This window comes from Enhydra lutris, unplaced genomic scaffold, assembly GCF_002288905.1.
Source record: "Enhydra lutris kenyoni isolate GAN:26980312 unplaced genomic scaffold, ASM228890v2 scaffoldscaffold1, whole genome shotgun sequence".
NCBI classification, from domain to species: Eukaryota; Metazoa; Chordata; class Mammalia; order Carnivora; family Mustelidae; genus Enhydra; species Enhydra lutris.
The window spans coordinates 39041697-39054390 of NW_019154085.1; the positions used below are offsets into that span (position 1 = coordinate 39041697).

The 12694-nt window shown below is 38.4% G+C and overlaps 1 protein-coding gene across 1 annotated transcript in view; it reads left to right on the top strand.

Annotated features, from left to right (window-relative positions):
* The window catches only part of LOC111141812 (calcium binding protein 39), a 93657-nt gene that overhangs the window by 26222 nt on the left and 54741 nt on the right, over positions 1-12694 (top strand). The gene's annotated exons all lie outside the window — the stretch shown is intronic.

Genomic DNA, 12694 nt, shown 5'->3' on the forward strand with positions numbered 1-12694 from the left:
GAGCCTGCTTCTCCCTCTCCTGCTTCCCCTGCTTGTATTCCCTCTCTCACTGTCTCTCTCTGTCAAATAAATAAATAAAATCTTTTTTTAAAATCATAAAAAATAAAAGACATGTCTGTAGATTTATCTTAAAAAAGTATTCTCAAATCATACACCTATAATTTTGAAAAATGTATTATTTTGTGTTTATTTAATATTGTACTTACTTAACATGCATTTTAGTGTAGTTATATTTAAGAATGTATTCTCTGCTGCCCACTCTTCCAGATAACTTAATTAGTTGGTGATTATCTGGAGTAAGGTCATGAACTCCTGTTACAGTGGATTTCTTGATTGGCTTCCCCACAACTAAGGAGCGTTAATGTAAAAGTTGACATGCTTTGGGGCGCCTGGGTGGCTCAGTGCGTTAAGGCCTCTGCCTTCGGCTCAGGTCATGATCCCAGGGTCCTGGGATTGAGCCCCGCATTGGGCTCTCTGCTCTGCAGGGAGCCTGCCTCTCTGCCTACTTGTGATCTATGTCTGTCATATAAATAAATTAAAATCTAAAAAAATAAAATAAAGTAGCCTTTCTCAAAAAAAAAAAAAGTTGATATGCTTTGTCAAGTTGAATAATTTAGTGAGGTTTGTTAGATTGTCCTAGAACATCATTTCAGAGAAGGCTATTCATTGTTTAATCGTAAATTATGTCTGATACCTGTAAATATGAAATCTCGCATTTATATTCAGCATGTAGTTACAGGCCCAATAGAAAATCTGGACTTCATAAAGAAAATGGTTGTAGATAAAGCTATAAGAAAATGATTTGTACGTTAAGTTTAAGAAGTTGAAATGCAAATGGCAAAGTAGAACACATATTTGCAAAAAAAAAAAAAAAACCAGCTAAAGAGATGATATTGATAATTATACAGTATCCTACAAATCAGTAAGAAGACATACTCCAAACCCAGTAGACTAATGAGCAGTAGAGATGTACAGTTTTACTAAGGAAATGGAAATGGACAATAGGCAAGAAAATACGTTCATTGTACCAATGATCAGCAATTCAAATGAAAACAATTGCAAGGATGAGAGGTATGGGGAGAGGAGGAGATCAAGAAAACAGCAGTTTTTAATCTGACAGATTGGCAGGAATCAAAAGGATTTCTAGAGCCCACTGTTGGTTAGCTGATGCACAGTTGATGGCAGTGTAAATTGGCATAAGCTTTTGGTACAAGTTGAGAATCTTCCATGTTCCAACTCTCAGACTACTGCCTTACCTGAGTCACTCAGAATCTCCTTGGCTTCTTTTACTGCAGTATCTGGCATCCAGAACTGCACAGAACATTATGTGGTCTTTTTGTGGCCAGAGCAGCCTGTTGGCTGGTCATTCTTCATGAGAAATTGCTCTCTAAGGTGCGCAAGGCAGGGGTTGGTTCTTCTGTGTTGTTAAAGATTAAGAACTGACACTTCTATTCATTGATGGTCCTGACTCAGATGCATCTGGCTAGTAGAGAGAAGATAGGGAGTTTCTTTATCTTCTCTTGTTTTATGATTTCCAGGGACAACTGGCCTCGTACCTTAATACAAAGTAAAGCTGGGCAGATCCTGCCCAGAAGGGAGGGGACATCCAGTCACCCATTAGAGATAAGACCCAAAGCTGTGACCTGAGTATTTTTGCTGAAGAAGTTATAAAACAGCCCGTCCTTTGGGGAAGTGCTGCAGTGACCCCCTGCTGACTCAGAAAAGAGCTGTGTTGATCCAACAATTTCAGCTCTGAAGCATTATTTAAAAGACATTGTTAGAGGTATGTTCTGCATGGAATTATTGATATAAAATACCAAGTTTTGCCAAACTATATTCATACAGAAAGTTGAAACGTGAAGACATGGACCTTGGTTTTTTTGAACTCAACTTTATTTGTAATATTACTAAGCTGATTTAGACTTTGGTATTCATTTAGTCACAACTAGAAGAAAAACATTTTTAAGAGTACTCCCTTTCATGGCTTCTTGGTTTAGTCCTGAGCAGACCACCTTTAAACAACAAAAGACATTTGAAAACTGCTCCTGGGGCCAGTCTTCAGCTGGGGTGAAGAGCAAATCTGTATAGAAAGAGCACACTTTTTTCTGCAGAAGTGAAGTTAGTACACTTCTTAACTCCTAAGAGTTACTTAGCCGTGTGTTCAGTTTAGTTAAAATACTTCCAACTCTGTCTTTAAAGTGAATTGTAGAACTGTTGGAGTGGATGTTTACATATACCCCACCTTGCTCCAGAAAGGATTTGAGGTAGCTTGAAATATTCTCTTGTACCTAGTTATCATAACTTTAGTCTTGAAAGTCCATAATGACTGCATGGCACACTGAAATTACCACAGTAAAACTTGACATGAGTAATATGATTCTCTCAATAAGTGAAATTTATCATGAGGTTCCTGTTCATAAAATTAACACACAGCTTTTTTTTTTTTTTAACACAAGCTGGTGGTTTAAAACAAATTTTTGTAAAATAACTTTTGTCTATAAATCAGCTACTAAAGCAAAGCCCTCTCCTATAAATGTGTATCTCTTGCTTTGTTGCTCAAATCTAGAATGAACTTTATCATTAGAGAATATTTCATAAGCATTCATAATTTGACATTCCCATGTTTAGTGTGAGTAAAAGAAACTCTCAAGGATGAACAGAAAGCCAGTTTTAGAAGAACACAAAATTGAAATTATTTCTAAACATTACTTTTACTAAGCCCGTTTCATTAAGTACTCATTCTGTAATTCACTTAAAACGAGAGGATCGAAAAGCTCATGGTCACTCAGACCTCTGCATGTGTTTGGCAGTCTTACTTGAACCTGGAAGGGTGTATACAGTTTTCATAGCCTAGCTCTTTATGTGTGCATTTCTGATGTTTAATAGAAAAGGAACTTCAGTTGTCAGTAATGAGCAGTAAAAATCCATTCCAAAGTGTATGAAACCGAAGGATGGGCCAGTTTTTGTTTTGTGGGGGTAAGGAAGATTCAGGGGTATCTTTTCACATTTATTTAACTCAGTAATCTTAGAAATTGCCTTTTGCCTGTTTGATCAGAATTTTAAAAATCAGTATTTCTTAAAAAGTCACTTGGTAAATATTTATTTCTGGATACTCTGATAATTTAATACTATTTTGTTGTATGTTTTTGTAATCCTTGATCTGTATGTAAGATGAAAAAAGATAAATACAAAGAGAATTTGGAGTCAAGAGACTTGCCTTGAATCCTGATATCCACACTCATTATGGGACCTCAGGGCCAGCCTTTTCTGTGAATCTAAAGATGTATAAGAAGTATTTACCATAGGAGTTCAAGAAGGTGGGAGGGATAGTTTTATGGATAGAAAGTGTTTATCTTAGTACGAATACAAAAACACTAGTTTGAAGGAATGTTTGCACCTCTGTGTTTATTGCAACATTATTTATTTATAATAACCAAATTATGGAAGCAGCCCAAGAATCCATCAATAGATGAATGGGTAAAGATTTGGTAACTATATGCAATGGAATATTATTCAGCCATAAAAAAGAATGAAATCCTGCCATTTACAACAACATGGATGGAGCTAGAGAGTATAATGCTAAGTGAAATAAGCCAGTCAGAGAAAGACAAATACCATATGATTTCACTCATATGTGGAATTTAAGAAACAGAGCAAGTGAACAAATTAAAAAACAAAGAGACACAAACCAAAAAACAGGTTCTGAACTAGAGAACTAACAGAAGGTTACCAGAGGGGAGGGGGGGGGGGGGGGAGGGTGAAACAGGTGAAGGGGATTAAGAGGACACTTATCTTGAAAAATACACGGAACTGTTGTATCGCTGTGTTGTACACCTGAAACTGCCATAACATTGCATGTTGACTAAACTAAAAAAAAAAGCCTGTAGACACTGAACTAGAGAATATACATCACACTATAATGCACAAGTGATCAGTACTATTAAGTTTATTCTAATTTAACATTAATAAAATCAGTCCGTGCAAAAAAAGTTGTGAACATCCAAAAGAGGATAGTTCTACCAATTGTGCCTCGGTCTCGGGAACCCAGCAGTATTCCATGTTGGTTAACTACCTGAATCCATCGCACTTTAATCAGAATTTTGCCATGTTGATATGCTTGGCACAAACAGCATACAGATGAGCAAATTAGAGTTGCTCAGCAAGTAGGGGTCCGGCTTTGTGCATAGCCAACAGGTAAATTATAGGTGCTTTCCTAAGATTTCCTGCTCACTTCACCTACAAAACCATTTAAGTGGTGGCCCCTGGCCCTTTTCTGGCTAGGTTTCAAATTAAAACTTTCTAGTTAACTCCTGTTTATTTATACATCAGTCATTTCTGTGGCCTTCTCTGTTTTTGAGAAGTGTTTTTCAGTGCCCGTCAGTAAGTGTATCCGGAGTCCTGTACAAAGTGTGTAACAAGATGGTTAATAATCAGTTTTGCCCCCACAGGGCTTCCTGAGTCATCGGGCTGATACATATGTAAATAACAAGAGCACAGCATCATCAAGGTTTTAAAAGCTTCTGTGTGAGGAGGGAGGGAACTCGCACTGTGGGGTCTTCCTGGAGGGGCTGGCATTTAGACATGGGGTGGGGATGGGCCGGATATTGGACAAGTAGAGAAGGGTGCTCCCAAGGAGGGGCTACCCATGGTGGTAGTTTTCCAAGAATTATTTCCAGGAGGGGCTCTGTAAGTCAGCTGTTGAAGGACTTGCCCATGTTCTTATTCCTCTGTAGATGTGTTACCTCTTTCTGTCTGCTGTAAACAGAAAAGTTCATTTATGGAACTGCAGTGGACACAATGAACACATGTAGATTAGAACAGTGAAGTAAGAGAGCTGTGAAGCTCAGAAGAGGAGAATGGGTTGTTTTTATGTCAGACACATCGATTAAGGTAGTCTTTTGTAGTTACCCATAAATATAACCTTGGACAGTTTGGCAAATAAAGGGACAAAGCAAAACACAATAGACATACCAATTAAAAGAAACATACCAATTCTTCAGAATAGGAACTTTTTCTTTTTATTAATTTTTTTAAATTATGAAAATGTTCAAGCATGTACAAATAGAATCTAGTGTAATGAATTTTCAGCTTCAACAGTTGTTAATGATTTGCTAGCCTTGTTTCATCTGTTCCCCCACCCGACCTTACTCTGAGGGATACTTGGAATATCTTAAAGCAAATCCCAAATTACTTGTACTTTGGCATGTATGTCTCACCAAGGGCATTTTTTTTCCTTACCTACGATAGTCCATTATACTACCTGACAGAATTAACAGATTCCTTGATTATCTCTCCAGTGAATAATTTTTCTGATTGCCAGGCTACCTCTTTGACAGTTGGTTTATGTGAATCAGGGATAGAAGATCCATACATTTGACTGTGTCTTGTGAGTCTCTTAATATTCTCTGCTCCCCACCCTGCCTTGTGCTGTTTAATCTGTTGGAGAAACCCAGTTATTTGACTTGTCCCTTGTTCTGGGCTTGACTTACTGCTTCTAGTGATGTTGTTTAAATTGTTGTTTATCCCCAGTTTCCTGTGGACTGGTGGTTCTAGAAACTTGATTAGGTTCAGAATTTTTGTTTTATAGTCGGGGGAAAGGAGATCAAAAACATATAGATGATGAAGCTTTGTGTTTCCTATTGCATTATGTTATGAGACAGATTGATGTCTGGCTGTCCTATTTTTAGCAATAGACCAGTGTCTTCCAAATTGTCAGCTCCAGTGTTTACACTGAAGTTCTCCATCACCCTTTCATCTAGGATTTTAACAATCATCACTGATGATTGTTGCCTAGATCCTAGATTCATCGGGGATTACAAAATGGCAATTTTCTGTTTTTCTTATGTTTATTAGCTATGTGAATCTTCTAGAAAGAACTTTTGTCACCTCTTTGGTTACCCTCAGACACATCCTGTCTCAGAGAAGACAGGATAAATGTGCTGTTCCCCTTCCTTTATTTATCAGTTTTGGGGATAGTGAGTTGTTGCTCTCACAAACTGCAAGGTGACCAATGGATTTTTTTAGTTCTATAGTTTTCATGGATTTTAATGTTTTACTTATATTAACTATATTAAATATACTTATATTATTAAATATGTAATAATTTATATATTGTATATATTCAGATGTTTTATTTGTGTGTCAGTTCATTGTGGTCATTTTTTTTTATGCCCAAATTCTATCTTCTTAGGTCTATGAGAGCCTTTCAGATTGACTCCTGTGTCTTTTTTATCATGAACCCATTCATCTTTGCTTCCTGAAGTAATTAACATGTCCCAGGCTCATCTTGTTTATGTATTTCCTGCCCCTTCGTGGAGACCTGGTTCCTCTTATAAGGACTGAGCTTGTATTAATTTTTAAAAATGGCACTTCTGGAACACCTGGGTGGCTCAGTCAGGCCGCTGCCTTCTGCTCAGTTCGTGATCCCAAGGTCCTGGGATCGAGTCCCACATCGGGCTTCTTGCTCAGTGAGGAGCCTGCTTCTCTCTCTGCCTCTGCAGCCTGCTTGTGCTCTCTCTTTCTCTCTCTCTCTCTCTCTCTCTCTCTCTGACAAATAAATAAATAAATAAAATCTTTTTTTTAAGTCACTTTTATCAAGAAAAAACAGTATTACATGCACATACTTAACCTTAAAAATTTAGTATACAACTCATATTCTCACTACCTGTTACTAATCTTTGATATTTCTTTCTCTTAGTATATGTATCTGCACATGTAGATCACACATGGGATTGTTTTATACACATACACAGTATGTATATATATTTGCACTTTTGTATCTAAAGTATTTTCAGGAAGGAAGAATTGTGGGCATTTTTTCATTTCCATAGAAGTCTTCAGAAGCATTTATTTTAGATGACTTTACAGTGTTCAGTTATATTTACTGAAGATTTTTGTTGTTTTCCCCATTTTCCAGTTTTGAAAATAATAATTCAGTTGCCATCCTGGCACATAAATCTTAAAGAAGCAGGTTAAAGAAGCAGAGAGAAACATTTTTTAAACCTACTGCTATGTAATAAACACTCATTATAATATGAAAGATACTGATAACCTGATAGTGCATAGTTGTTTGAAGTCCCAGCCCTTCCACTTTACTAACTAGCTTCATGATATTTGAACAAATTATCCAGTTGGTTTTTGTTTGTTTGTTTGTTTGTTTGTTTTGACAGAGAGATCACCAGTAGGCAGAGAGGCAGGCAAATAGAAAGAGGAGGAAGCAGGCGCCCTGCCGAGCAGAAAGCCCGATGCGCAGGGCTCGATCCCAGAACCCTGAGATCATAACCTGAGCCAAAGGCAGAGGCTTAACGCAATGAGCCACCCAGGTGCCCCCAAATTATCCAGTATTTTTGACCTTAGTTTATTTGTCTATAGAACGGGAAAAAATAAAACTTCTGTTAGGAATGAAGGATCAAAAGAGTTCCACTCTTTCCTTGAAGATCAAAAGAAATAGTTCATTCATTCTACAGATATTTCAAAGTATGTACCAGGCACTCTTCCAGTTTCTGGGTCTACAACAATGAATGAGTGAAACTAATAAGGTCTTTGTTTTCATAGGACTTTTTAACAGAAAGGAGCAGATAAACATATGTCAGTTTATGGTGATAAGTGCAGAGAGAGCAATGAAGAAAATAAGGAGATGAGAGCAGGGCAGAGGTGCTATTTTGGAAACAGTGGTCTGGGAAGGCCCTATGGATAGTGTGTCATTTGAGTAGAAGTGTGAGTAAAATGAGGGAGAGAGTGGTGGTGATTTGAGCTAAGAGCTCTTCATAAACAGTATGGGGAATGTCCTTAGGCCTGGCCCGGGAATTCAAGCCAGAGAGTGTGCCTCAAGTCTAGAGCACAAGATATGAGAACAGAGAGGAATGGATCACAGGGAGCCTTACGAGCCTTGGTTAGGAGTTTGGATTTTATTCTGAATGAAATGGGAAGTCACTAGCGGGAGGTATTGAACAGAAGAGTGAACACTGCTTTTGTAATCATTAAGTGTCATATGAGAGACCTTATTTTAAATACTGCTACTGTTACTACTACTACAGCCCTCTGGTTTACCATCTAGGCTATGCAAGAGTGTCAGTTTTGACTCCTGCATAGTGTCCAGTGTTGAACATCTGTAGCCCCTGGAAGTCTGGTCAGGGTATATTAATTGCAAAAGACACTCCAAAGTCTTGTATCTCTTGGGCACTTAATTTTGGTTTTGACATAGTTAATGATGAGGTATGTATTTGGTGGCTTTGTTCATTAACCAAAGGTTCAATTGCTTCTTCAAGTTATTGATAGTTTATTTTAATGGAGCTAAGTCATTGCATCTTATTTACAGCTGAGAAGGGCATGTATCCTGTCCCTCCAGAAGCTGAATCAAAACTTTTAAGATGCAAGTTTAAAAAGAAAAATAAGATCATTTATTTTGTTATCCAGTCTGTGAATAGTCCTTTTTTTTTTTTGCTCATTTTTAATTGTGGAAATAGTCACAAATCAGATTTTAGAAGGAAAAAAAAGCCTGCATAACTATCCTTTATTACTATTTTTTCAGATTTGACCATATGCAGATGGTGCGCTAAGCACATTTAAACACATGTAATTTAATGCTTATGCTAAGTTTTGAGGTAGCTATTGTTTTTCTCATTTTAGAGGTGAGGGAGGAAAAGGGGCTTAGAAAAGTCTGAGTAAGCTAAAAGCACGGTGAAATCAGGATTTGAACGCAGGTTATCTTTAAAGCCGTGTAATTAACCACTGTGCTTTATCTGATTGCCCCGCACAACTGTATGGATGGTCTGGCACCTAGCACGACATCTGGCATGTTGTAGATATTCAGTATTTGTTTGAATTAAGGAACATGAGCCCTAGAAGCAGGACATTAGGCCTCAGAGCTGGCTATCTAAAAATGGGTTCAGGTGTGTACGACATTTCACACTTTTTATGACTGCTTAATTAAGGTACTTTAACAGTCTTTCTTTGTAGCAATCATCTTACTGTGTGTGGGGTTTTTTGTTTGTTTGCAGTTTTTGCTTTTACCACCAAGTTTATGAGTCAGATCTAACAGGTTAGTATAGAGTCCTGTGAACTCAACGGCCTGGGAATGTGTCGTCATTCAGCACTTTTCCTTATTGTCCCTACACACATACACCCATATCCGTGCACATGGGAGTGTTGTCTTCCTCAAAGCAGGCGCCCCTGATGCCTTTAGTTTGTGGCATATAGTGAGTGCGCAGTCAGTATGTGAATGGTTGCATGTCCTATGGACCACTTGACTACTTTTCTGGATTTATCAGTTCATAGGTGAATAGAATTAGTTACAGTTAAGAGGGGGTCACACAAGCCAGAAGCAGTGAGATGCCTAAGGAGGGCAGTGCCTTGCAGTGCTCACTCTAACAATGTTAGACTTTTATTTTCCCCGTGGGTGTTCTCTATGTTCTTCAGCACTTTTTGGGGTGGAGCCTTATGCTCTTAGGAGTATTCACATAACAGAACAGTTAATTTGCAGATTTTGTTCTTTCTAAGATATTAAGTGACCATTTCTAGTATCATCTGGTCTCCATCTGTTTTGAAGAGAGAAGACTTCCAGTACAAAAGACCACGGATACAGAGCAAGTAATGAAAAGGAGAGTGTATACCGAACTGTTCATACCCATTGTCTCTATAGGCTGTGCTGGTGACTTTCATGGTCTACCTTGTGTCATCCTTTAATATTTGAATTTTGCATAATGAATAATGTCACCATTTCTTTAAAAAAGTAGAAGTTTAACTCTCAGTGATAGACATAGGTGCAGCAGTAGATACAAAGACTTTCATTATTCTGACCCCCACCCCAACTCCCCCCCGAACCCCCAAGGATATAGAAGCTTTGCTTATGTGAAGGAAAGCACAAAAAGTGTTTTTGGGGGTGTCTGGGTGGCTCAGTGGGTTAAGCGTCTGCCTTCGGCTCAGGTCATGATCCCAGGGTCCTGGGATTGAGCCCCGTATCTGGCTCTCTGCTCAGCAGGGGGCCTGCTTCCTCCTCTCTCTCTGCCTGCCTGCTTGTGATCTCTGTCAAATAAATAAATAAAATCTTTTTTTAAAAAAAGTGTTTTGGGTTTTTTTTTTTTATTTCTTGGTGATTTCAGTGTTCCAGTCATTATGTGAACCAGATTTCCCAGAGCATCCCCTAAGGGTGATATTGGCCCCATTTATAACCACTGCCCTATGTGGAGGATAGTGAAGTTCTACATTTGGTGTCTGTAGAGATTGAGAAATTGAGAATTGAGAGATTGAGAAAATAGAATTGACTGAAACTATGAACTGATTATATATGGAAGAGCTAGCAACTAGAAAGAATCGGGTATGATGACCAGGGTTTGGGACTAGATGAAAGAATTCATTTGCCATGAAGGGGAACTTAAAAAAAGAAGTAGGACTTGGGGATGAGGTTTGAGTCGCCTGGAGGACATTTATAGAGAGCAGTACTTGGAAATGTAGGCCAGTTGGTTGGGGAACGAGATGGATTTCAGGTTACTGAAACCATAGGTAGGGGTGCCTGGGTGGCTCAGTTGGTCACGCATCTGACTCTTGGTTTCAGCTCAGGTCATGATCTCACGGTCATGGAATTGAGCCCCATATCCAGCTCCGCGTTCTGCACCGTCTACTTCAGCTTCTCTCTCTCTCTCCCTCCCACTTGTGTGTGCGCTCTCTCTCTCTCTCTCTCTCAATAAATAAATAAGATCTTTAAAAGAAAAAAAAAGAAAAGTTAAAAGAAAGAAACCATGGGTAGATGAGATCAATCGGAATATAGAGTAAGAACACAGCCAAGGGTGGAACCCGGAAGGACATCAGTGTTGTAGTAAAGATGAGTCATTGAATTAAATGCAGAAAGAAAGGGCATTTGGAGAGAAAGGAAAACAGCTAAGGGAGAGCAGTGCACGGAAGCAAAGGGGTATACAGTGCTCAGTATTCACACAGACTCCTTTCCTACAGCTTTAGCGTAGAGTTCATAAATGTTGGTTTTAATATGAAACCAGTATATTTAATTATTCCTCGCCCCCACCCCCACCCACAGTTGACTGCCTCGAATTTTCAAGTTGAATTTCCTGTGTAAGGCTTCTTTATCTTTGGGATAGATAGAGCATACAGCACGGTTCAGCATCAGGAGCAAGCTTACCTCCAGTTTGAGAATTGTAGGTGTATGGGTTTCCATAGCCCTCTAGAATGCTAACAGTGGCTGGTTTTCTCCCAAATGCATTAATAATTTTGGCTCAGCCTGAAGAATCCTGCTGAGGTCTATTATGAACCAAAAAACCTTTTTTTGAAGGGATGGAGGAAATTGGTTGTATTTGAAAGCTAAATGGATTTTTCAATTATATATTTTTGTCCATTTCCATTCATGAACTCCAGTTATGTCCAAAACATAGTTTAGGCAGTTTTAAAACAGTGTGAAGAAATAGTTTGAACATATGGAAAAGTTGAGTAACAAAGAAAACCCATATACCCACCATCTAGATTTAAAAATTAAGATTTGTACCATATTTGCAAACATGGTACTCTGGCTTAGAGGTAGTTGGCATATTCTGGGAACAAAAAGAACATCAGTGTGGCTGGACCTCTATGATAAAGCCCGGGGCACTGGGCCATGACTTGGAAATGGGTAAAGCCTAGGAGGGCCGTGGTAGGAATTTGGATTTTATTATAAGGGCAGTGCAGAATTATTGAAGGGCCTTCATCAATGGGCTCTTGTTACAAATCCCTAAAACTCCTTCAAATACTTGTAATGAAATATTGCTGATGGTAAAGAAGGAAAAGAGGGAACCTGGAAAGGCAGGTAGGTCCTTATGCTGAAAGGTATCTCTTAACCATCTTAATCTTTGTTTACCATTGCTTCTCCGCCTGGGTATCACCATACTTGGGATCATCAGTTCCAAAACTCAGACATGTGCCTGAGTGTGTTTCATCTCCAAGGATCTTGCTGAGGAGTGTCCATTTCTTGTTTTGGGTACTTGTTACTAACTATATTTCTTCAGAGTACAGTCTTACTAGTTTATATGTTCTGCAAAATTTGGCTGCGTAGTATACTAATTAAAAGGAATGATTGTGTCATGCTTCCTCTTTTCCCTCACAGAAGCACATTATATGGGTTCTCTTCAGCAGCTGTACCCTTTCTGCTATGACGAGTATTTGGTTTATGGCAGAACTTTTTAAAACCCCCTTTGCCCTGGAAAGTCACTTCTTCCACCATTGAGCCAGAGCTGAAAATATCTCTGTTGCATAGCACCGTAACACTTCCTGCAAAATACCATTAAACATTCCTACCCTCCACCCAGCATTGACTTATAGCATCATTGCTATTATTTACAGAGTACAAATAGGAAAGATTGTATTTTCAGAGAATTTGTTGTGATTGTGAATTCACTGTGTTTATGAAAAAGCAACCTGCATTAACCCCTCAAAAAAAAAAGTAATGGGAAAGAGTGATCCAAGATTTGTGGATGTCTGTGCCTATGAACATAATTTGTGTACCTAGTCAGGTAATCAGATAATGTAATACCACTTGGGATAACTCAGTTATAATTGATCTAAACTTCTTGTTATAGAAAAGATATTTAGGTACAATTTTATGCATCTTTGGATTTTGAGAACCTGTGGTTTTCTTTGGTCCTGTGATCAAGCAGATTTACAAGCTGATAGAAAGATGGTAAGTTATATAGGTGATAACTTGGGTGGAAAGATT